Source organism: Oncorhynchus gorbuscha, linkage group LG22 (genome assembly GCF_021184085.1).
Source record: "Oncorhynchus gorbuscha isolate QuinsamMale2020 ecotype Even-year linkage group LG22, OgorEven_v1.0, whole genome shotgun sequence".
Classification (NCBI taxonomy): Eukaryota; Metazoa; Chordata; class Actinopteri; order Salmoniformes; family Salmonidae; genus Oncorhynchus; species Oncorhynchus gorbuscha.
The window spans coordinates 51,495,066-51,505,412 of NC_060194.1; positions in this window are offsets into that span (position 1 = coordinate 51,495,066).

The window sequence follows — 10,347 nt, forward strand, 5'->3', positions numbered from 1 at the left end:
TGCCAGTTGACCGCTGTAGCAGTGAATGGTGCCAGTTGACCGCTGTAGCAGTGAATGGTGCTAGTTGACCGCTGTAGCAGTGAATGGTGCCAGTTGACCGCTGTAGCAGTGAATGGTGCCAGTTGACCGCTGTAGCAGTGAATGGTGCCAGTTGACCGCTGTAGCAGTGAATGGTGCCAGTTGACTGCTGTAGTAGTGAATGGTGCCAGTTGACCGCTGTAGCAGTGGGCAACATCCTACTGATGATATTTTGATCTGAAACCAAACCAGCTGCCAGACAGGCTGCTAGAACACATCTGATTCATTAAAGGCCTCTTCAACCAATTCATGATGTCTTGTTTTTTTTGATCAGTTAGTATGAAAAGTTTACTCAATATCCTACACACACACACACACACACACACACACACACACACACACACACACACACACACACACACACACACACACACACACACACACACACACACACACACACACACACACACACACACACACACACACACACACACACACACACACACACACACACACACACACAGTGCGTTCAGAAAGTATCAGACCCCTTGACTTTTAGTTTACTTTAAGGGATTAAAATTAAACATGTTCCTGATCAATCTACACAAAATAACCCACAATGACAAAGCAAAAACAGGTTTTTTGAAAGTGTTTGCTAATTTATTAAAAGTTAAAAACAGAAATACCTTATTTACATAACAGACCCTTTGCTATGAGACTTGATTGAAATTGAGCTCAGGTGCATCCTGTTTCCATTGATCATCCTTAAGAAGTTTCTACAACTTGATTGGAGTCCACCTGTGGTAAATTCAATTGATTGGACATGATTTGGAAAGGCACACACCTGTCTATATGAGGTCCCACGGTTGACAGTGAATTTCAGAGCAAAAACCAAGCCATGAAGTCGAAGGAATTGTCCTTAGAGCTCCTTGACAGGATTATGTCGAGGCACAGATCTGGGAAAGGGTACCCAAAAAATGTATTCAGTATTGATGGTCCCCAAGTACACACTGGCCTCGGCTCCTGGCTCCCGGCCGCCAGGACAAACTGAGCAATCAGGGGAGAAGGGCCTTAGTCAGGGAGGTGACCAATTGTCACTCTGACAGAGCTCTAGAGATCCTCTGTGGAGATGGGAGAACCTTCCAGAAGGACAACCATCTCTGCAGCCCTCCACCAATCAAGCCCTTATGGTAGAGCGACAAGACGGAAGCCACTCCTCAGTAAAAGGCACATGACAGCCCACTTGGAGTTTGCCAAAAGGCACCTAAAGGCAGACCCTGAAAACAAGATTCTCTGGTCTGATGAAACCAAGATTGAACTCTTTGGCGTGAATGTCAAGCGTCACGTCTGGAGGAAACCTGGCACCATCCCTACGGTGAAGCAAGGTCAAGTCAAATCAAATAACATTTTATTGGTCACATACACGTGTTCAGCAGATGTTATTGCGAGTGTAGCGAAATGCTGGTGTTTCTAGCTCCAACAGTGCAGTAATATCTAACAATTTCACAACATATACCCAATACACACAAGTCTAAGTAAAGGAATGGAATTAGGAATATATACAGTCTCCCCAGGAACTTTTACCCGGTTGGATTCACACAGAAGATGCCAAACAACAACCATCTCTGCATCGTGATCCAGGTTTTCCCACAGTTACGAGTGTTCTTAGCAGTGTGCATAGCAACAACGGAATGTGTGGAGCATCTAACTCCACATTTACATTGTGATAGTTTAGCAGACCATTTAGGGGTGTGTGGGGTAAGTTAGCTGAGCCACCCCTTGTTTCTGGGAAAGCATACACAAAATGAGTCATGTGACCAAATATTTAGAAAGAGGTCATCAATTTCATGGAGTCTGAAGGAACAAATCACGTGGAAAAAGTGGTGAGAAAGTTAGGTCACATTTTAAAACTTATTTTATTAAAACTGCACTGTTGGTTAAGAGCTTGTGAGTAAGCATTTCACTGTTGTATTCGGCGCATGTGACAAATACAATTAGATTTGATTCTATAATCAGTTATGGTCTCTATAAGCTACAATATGAGGTCCTAACCCAGTTATGGTCTCTATAAGCTACAATATGAGGTCCTAACCCAGTTATGGTCTCTATAAGCTACAATATGAGGTCCTAACCCAGTTATGGTCTCTATAAGCTACAATATGAGGTCCTAACCCAGTTATGGTCTCTATAAGCTACAATATGAGGTCCTAACCCAGTTATGGTCTCTATAAGCTACAATATGAGGTCCTAACCCAGTTATGGTCTCTATAAGCTACAATATCAGGTCCTAACCCAGTTATGGTCTCTATAAGCTACAATATCAGGTCCTAAACCTAGAATTATGGTCTCTATAAGCTATTTGCCAATATCAAGGCCACCATACCCCATTACAATTCAGAGGTACTGAATGACAATAGGAGGTACTCTATAAGGACAATATCAGGTACTGAAACACTGAAGAGGCACTGATGACAGTGCATCCTGAATGACACTGAAGAGGTACTGAAGAGGTACTGAATGACACTGAAGAGGTTCTGAAGAGGTACTGAATGACACTGAAGAGGTATCGAGTGACACAATGACACTGAAGAGGTACTGAATGACACTGAAGAGGTTCTGAAGAGGTACTGAATGACACCGAAGAGGTACTGAATGACACTGAAGAGGCACTGAATGACACCGAAGAGGTACTGAATGACACTGAAGAGGCACTGAATGACACCGAAGAGGCACTGAATGACACCGAAGAGGTACTGAATGACACCGAAGAGGTACTGAATGACACCGAAGAGGTACTGAATGACACTGAAGAGGTACTGAATGACACCGAAGAGGTACTGAATGATACTGAAGAGGTACTGAAGAGGTACTGAATGACACTGAAGAGGTTCTGAAGAGGTACTGAATGACACTGAAGAGGTACTGAATGAGTCTGAAGAGGTACTGAATGACACCGAAGAGGTACTGAATGATACTGAAGAGGTACTGAAGAGGTACTGAATGACACTGAAAGAGGTACTGAATGACACTGAAGAGGTACTGAAGAGGTACTGAATGACACTGAAGAGGTTCTGAAGAGGTACTGAATGACACTGAAGAGGTATCGAGTGACACAATGACACTGAAGAGGTACTGAATGACACTGAAGAGGTTCTGAAGAGGTACTGAATGACACTGAAGAGGTACTGAATGACACTGAAGAGGCACTGAATGACACCGAAGAGGTACTGAATGACACTGAAGAGGTACTGAATGACACCGAAGAGGTACTGAATGACACTGAAGAGGCACTGAATGACACTGAAGAGGTTCTGAAGAGGTACTGAATGACACTGAAGAGGTTCTGAAGAGGTACTGAATGACACTGAAGAGGCACTGAATGACACTGAAGAGGTACTGAATGACACTGAAGAGGCACTGAATGGCACTGAAGAGGCACTGAATGATACTGAAGAGGTACTGAATGATACTGAAGAGGTACTGAATGACACTGAAGAGGCACTGAATGATACTGAAGAGGTACTGAATGATACTGAAGAGGTACTGAATGACACTGAAGAGACACTGAATGATACTGAAGAGGTTCTGAAGAGGTACTGAATGACACTGAAGAGGTACTGAATGACACTGAAGAGGTTCTGAAGAGGTACTGAATGACACTGAAGAGGTACTGAATGACACTGAAGAGGCAGTGAATGAGAGTGAAGAGGTACTGAATGACACTGAAGAGGTTCTGAAGAGGTACTGAATGACACTGAAGAGGTATCGAGTGACACAATGACACTGAAGAGGTACTGAATGACACTGAAGAGGTTCTGAAGAGGTACTGAATGACACGAAGAGGTACTGAATGACACTGAAGAGGCACTGAATGACACGAAGAGGTACTGAATGAAGAGTAGTATGACACTGAAGAGGCACTGAATGACACTGAAGAGGCACTGAATGACACCGAAGAGGTACTGAATGACACCGAAGAGGTACTGTATGACACACTGTATGACACTGAAGAGGCACTGAATGACACTGAAGAGAGGCACTGAAGAATGATACTGAAGAGGTACTGAATGAAGAGGTACTGAATGACACTGAAAGAGGACACTGAATGATACTGAAGAGGGAATGACACTGAAGAGGTACTGAATGACACTGAAGAGGTTTGACACTGAAGAGTACTGAATGACTGAAACTGAATGACACCGAAGAGGCACTGAATGACACTGAAGAGGTACTGAATGACACTGAAGAGGCACTGAATGACACCGAAGAGGCACTGAATGACACTGAAGAGGTACTGAATGACACTGAAGAGGTTCTGAAGAGGTACTGAATGACACTGAAGAGGTACTGAATGACTCTGAAGGGGTACTGAATGACACTGAAGAGGTACTGAATGACACTGACACGGAAGAGGCACTGAATGACACTGAAGAGGTACTGAATGACACTGAAGAGGCACTGAATGACTCTAGGGGATAGGGGCTAGGGGATAGGGAGCAGGAACTAGGGGATAGGGAGTAGGGGCTAGGGGTTAGAGAAAAGGAGCTAGGGGTTAGAGGACAGGAGCCAGGGGTTAGAGGATAGGTAATAGGAGCTAGGGGATAGAGGATAGGTGATAGGGGATAGGGAATTGGAGCTAGGGGATAGAGGATAGGAGCTGGGGGATAGGAGCTAGGGGTTAGAGGATAGGAGATAGGGGATAGGTGATGGGAGCTAGGGGATAGGGAAGAGGAGCTAGGGGATAGGGAATAGGAGATGGGGGATAGGAGCTAGGGGTTAGAGGATAGGAGATAGTGGATAGGGAATAGGAGCTAGGGAATAGGGGATAGGGAATAGGAGCTATGGATAGAGGATGGGAGATAGGGAATATGAGCTATGGATAGAGGATAGGAGATAGGGGATAAGGAATAGGAGCTAGGTGATAGAGGATAGGAGATGGGGGATAGGATCTAGGGTTAGAGGATAGGAGATAGGGGATAAGGATTAGGAGCTAGGGGATAGAAGACAGGAGATAGTGGATAGGGAATAGGAGTTAGGGAATAGGGGATAGGGAGTAGGAGCTATGGGATAGGGAATAGGAGATAGGGGATAGGGAATGGGAGATAGGGGTTAGGGAATAGGAGCTAGGGGATAGGCAATAGGGAATAGGAGCTAGGGGATAGGGGATAGGAGCTAGGGGATAGGGAATGGGAGCTAGGGGTTAGAGGATAGGCAATAGGGAATAGGAGCTAGGGGATAGGGGATAGGAGCTAGGGGATAGGGAATGGGAGCTAGGGGTTAGAGGATAGGGGATAAAGAATAGGAGCTAGGGGTTAGAGGATAGGGGATAGGGAATAGGAGCTAGGGGTTAGAGGATAGGAGCTAGGCGATAGGGAATAGGAGCTAGGGGTTAGAGGATAGGAGCTAGGGGACAGGGAATAGGAGCTAGGGGATAGGGAATAGGAGCTAGGGGTTAGAGAATAGGAGCTAGGGGTTAGAGGATAGGAGCTAGGGGATAGAGGATAGTAGCTAGGCGATAGGGGGCAGGGGTTGGTTTTGGATTGAAAGAGAGGAAAGGAGAATAGACGAGGGGAGAGGAGAGTGAAAGAGGATAGAGGAGAGGAGAGAGAAAGAGGATAGAGGAGGGGAGAGGAGAGAGAAAGAGAATAGAGGAGGGGAGAGGAGAGGGAAAGAGAATAGAGGAGGGGAGAGGAGAGAGAAAGAGGATAGAGGAGGGGAGAGGAGAGGGAAAGAGAAGAGAGGAGAGGAGGGGAGAGGAGAGGGAAAGAGAAGAGAGGAGAGGAGGGGAGAGGAGAGTGAAAGAGGATAGAGGAGGGGAGAGGAGAGAGAAAGAGAATAGAGGAGGGGAGAGGAGAGGGAAAGAGAATAGAGGAGAGGAGAGGAGAGGAGAGGGAAGAGGATAGAGGAGGGGAGAGGAGAGGGAAAGAGAAGAGAGGCATTCCTACTTCATGAATCACATTGAAACAGATGCCCCCGCTTCCCTATCTCACATACCTTGCCAGAAACTCATTGCCAGTAGTAAAAAAGGGGCCCAAGCCTTTTTTTTTACAGAAATGTAGAAATTTACCGGTTGGTGACCACTGAGCTAGGGGATAGGAGATAGTGGATAGGGAATAGGAGCTAGAGGATAGGGAATAGGAGCTAGGGGTTAGAGGATAGGAGCTAGGGGATAGGGGATAGGGAATAAGAGATAGGGGTTAGAGGATAGGAGCTAGGGGACAGGGAATAGGAGCTTGGAGATAGGGGATAGGGAATAGGAGCTAGGGGTTAGAGGGTTGAAGCTAGGGGATAGGGGTTAGAGAATAGGAGCTAGGGGTTAGAGGATAGGAGCTAGGGGATAGAGGATATGAGCTAGGGGATAGGGGATAGGGAGCAGGAGCTAGGGGTTAGAGGATAGGAGCTAGGGGTTAGAGGATAGGAAATAGGGGATAGGAAATAGGAGCTATGGGTTCGAGAATAGGAGTTAGGGGATATGGGATAGGAGCTGGGGATAGGGAATAGGAAATAGGAAATAGGAGTTGTGGTTAGAGGATAGGAGCTAGGGGATAGGGAATAGGAAATAGGAGTTGTGGTTAGAAGATAGGAGCTCGGGTTGGAGCGAGTGGTCGCATCTGCACTTCGCTCCCGCGGGTAGTATAACTTTTTCATTATATTTCATTATATCACAACGGTTTGATTTGTCTAATCTTAGCAATTTCTTCTCAGCTAGCTACATAGCCGTCTTTGTATCAAAGATAATTGCGTAATTATCGTATTTCGCCGTCCTAACGTAGTCTTCACTAGCCAGCTAGCTAACGTCCACTGATTAGCTGCACTGGAGAAACTATTACACTCAACTGAACGACTTGATTAGTGTAGTGTTAGCTAGCTACATAGCTGTCTTTGCTGTCTTCGTATCATCGTATCCAAGATAATTGTGTTGTTTAGGTTTAGAGTGTGTAGTCTTGAGTGATTATCTTAATTTACCAAGGTTAGCTAGCCAGCTATTTGTCGTCCTTAACGTAGGTGACTCTGCTAGCTAGCCAACGCTAGCCAACGTCTTCTGTATAGAACTCAACTACCCGGTCGCATTCACAGGTAGTATCACATTTTCACTTCATTTCATTACAGTACAACGGTTTGATTTGTTTGATCGTAGCTAGCTACTTAGCTAGCTACATAGCCGTCTTTGTATCAAAGATAATTGTGTAGTCTAGAGAGATTTTCTAGGTTCGCTAGCCAGCTATTGTCGTTCTTTTAACGCAACGTAACGTAAACAACACTGCTAGCTAGCCAGCTAGCCCCCGAATAGCAACACTGCAGAAACTATTACACTCAACGGAACGACTTGATTAGTGTAGTGTCAACAACGCACCCACTGCCAGCTGGCCTACTTCAGCAGTACAGTATCATTTTAATCATTTTAGTCAATAAGATTCTTGCTACGTAGCTTAACTTTCTGAACATTCGAGACGTGTAGTCCACTTGTCATTCCAATCTCCTTTGCATTAGCGTAGCCTCTTCTGTAGCCTGTCAACTATGTGTCTGTTTATCCCTGTTCTCTCCTCTCTGCACAGACCATACAAACGCTCCTCACCGCGTGGCCGCGGCCACCCTACTCTGGTGGTCCCAGCGCGCACGACCCACGTGGAGTTCCAGGTCTCCGGTAGCCTCTGGAACTGCCAATCAGCGGTCAACAAGGCAGAGTTCATCTCAGCCTATGCCTCCCTCCAGTCCCTCGACTTCTTGGCACTGACGGAAACATGGATCACCACAGACAACACTGCTACTCCTACTGCTCTCTCTTCGTCCGCCCACGTGTTCTCGCACACCCCGAGAGCGTCTGGTCAGCGGGGTGGTGGCACCGGGATCCTCATCTCTCCCAAGTGGTCATTCTCTCTTTCTCCCCTTACCCATCTGTCTATCGCCTCCTTTGAATTCCATGCTGTCACAGTTACTAGCCCTTTCAAGCTTAACATCCTTATCATTTATCGCCCTCCAGGTTCCCTCGGAGAGTTCATCAATGAGCTTGATGCCTTGATAAGCTCCTTTCCTGAGGACGGCTCACCTCTCACAGTTCTGGGCGACTTTAACCTCCCCACGTCTACCTTTGACTCTTTCCTCTCTGCCTCCTTCTTTCCACTCCTCTCCTCTTTTGACCTCACCCTCTCACCTTCCCCCTACTCACAAGGCAGGCAATACGCTCGACCTCATCTTTACTAGATGCTGTTCTTCCACTAACCTCATTGCAACTCCCCTCCAAGTCTCCGACCACTGCCTTGTATCCTTTTCCCTCTCGCTCTCATCCAACACCTCCCACACTGCCCCTACTCGGATGGTATCACGCCGTCCCAACCTTCGCTCTCTCTCCCCTGCTACTCTCTCCTCTTCCATCCTATCATCTCTTCCCTCCGCTCAAACCTTCTCCCACCTATCTCCTGATTCTGCCTCCTCAACCCTCCTCTCCTCCCTCTCTGCATCCCTTGACTCTCTATGTCCCCTATCCTCCAGGCCGGCTCGGTCCTCCCCTCCCGCTCCGTGGCTCGATGACTCATTGCGAGCTCACAGAACAGGGCTCCGGGCAGCCGAGCGGAAATGGAGGAAAACTCGCCTCCCTGCGGACCTGGCATCCTTTCACTCCCTCCTCTCTACATTTTCCTCCTCTGTCTCTGCTGCTAAAGCCACTTTCTACCACGCTAAATTCCAAGCATCTGCCTCTAACCCTAGGAAGCTCTTTGCCACCTTCTCCTCCCTCCTGAATCCTCCTCCCCCCCCCCCCTCCTCCCTCTCTGCAGATGACTTTGTCAACCATTTTGAAAAGAAGGTCGACGACATCCGATCCTCGTTTGCTAAGTCAAACGACACCGCTGGTTCTGCTCACACTGCCCTACCCTGTGCTCTGACCTCTTTCTCCCCTCTCTCTCCAGATGAAATCTCGCGTCTTGTGACGGCCGGCCGCCCAACAACCTGCCCGCTCGACCCTATCCCCTCCTCTCTTCTCCAGACCATTTCCGGAGACCTTCTCCCTTACCTCACCTCGCTCATCAACTCATCCCTGACCGCTGGCTACGTCCCTTCCGTCTTCAAGAGAGCGAGAGTTGCACCCCTTCTGAAAAAACCTACACTCGATCCCTCCGATGTCAACAATTACAGACCAGTATCCCTTCTTTCTTTTCTCTCCAAAACTCTTGAACGTGCCGTCCTTGGCCAGCTCTCCCGCTATCTCTCTCTGAATGACCTTCTTGATCCAAATCAGTCAGGTTTCAAGACTAGTCATTCAACTGAGACTGCTCTCCTCCGTATCACGGAGGCGCTCCGCACTGCTAAAGCTAACTCTCTCTCCTCTGCTCTCATCCTTCTAGATCTATCGGCTGCCTTCGATACTGTGAACCATCAGATCCTCCTCTCCACCCTCTCCGAGTTGGGCATCTCCGGCGTGGCCCACTCTTGGATTGCGTCCTACCTGACAGGTCGCTCCTACCAGGTGGCGTGGCGAGAATCTGTCTCCTCACCACGCGCTCTCACCACTGGTGTCCCCCAGGGCTCTGTTCTTGGCCCTCTCCTATTCTCGCTATACACCAAGTCACTTGGCTCTGTCATAACCTCACATGGTCTCTCTTATCATTGCTATGCAGACGACACACAACTAATCTTCTCCTTTCCCCCTTCTGATGACCAGGTGGCGAATCGCATCTCTGCATGTCTGGCCGACATATCAGTGTGGATGACGGATCACCACCTCAAGCTGAACCTCGGCAAGACGGAGCTGCTCTTCCTCCCGGGGAAGGACTGCCCGTTCCATGATCTCGCCATCACGGTTGACAACTCCATTGTGTCCTCCTCCCAGAGCGCCAAGAACCTTGGCGTGATCCTGGACAACACCCTGTCGTTCTCAACCAACATCAAGGCGGTGGCCCGTTCCTGTAGGTTCATGCTCTACAACATCCGCAGAGTACGACCCTGCCTCACACAGGAAGCGGCGCAGGTCCTAATCCAGGCACTTGTCATCTCCCGTCTGGATTACTGCAACTCGCTGTTGGCTGGGCTCCCTGCCTGTGCCATTAAACCCCTTCAACTCATCCAGAACGCCGCAGCCCGTCTGGTGTTCAACCTTCCCAAGTTCTCTCACGTCACCCCGCTCCTCCGTTCTCTCCACTGGCTACCAGTTGAAGCTCGCATCCGCTACAAGACCATGGTGCTTGCCTACGGAGCTGTGAGGGGAACGGCACCTCAGTACCTCCAGGCTCTGATCAGGCCCTACACCCAAACAAGGGCACTGCGTTCATCCACCTCTGGCCTGCTCGCCTCCCTACCACTGAGGAAGTACAGCTCCCGCTCAGCCCAGTCAAA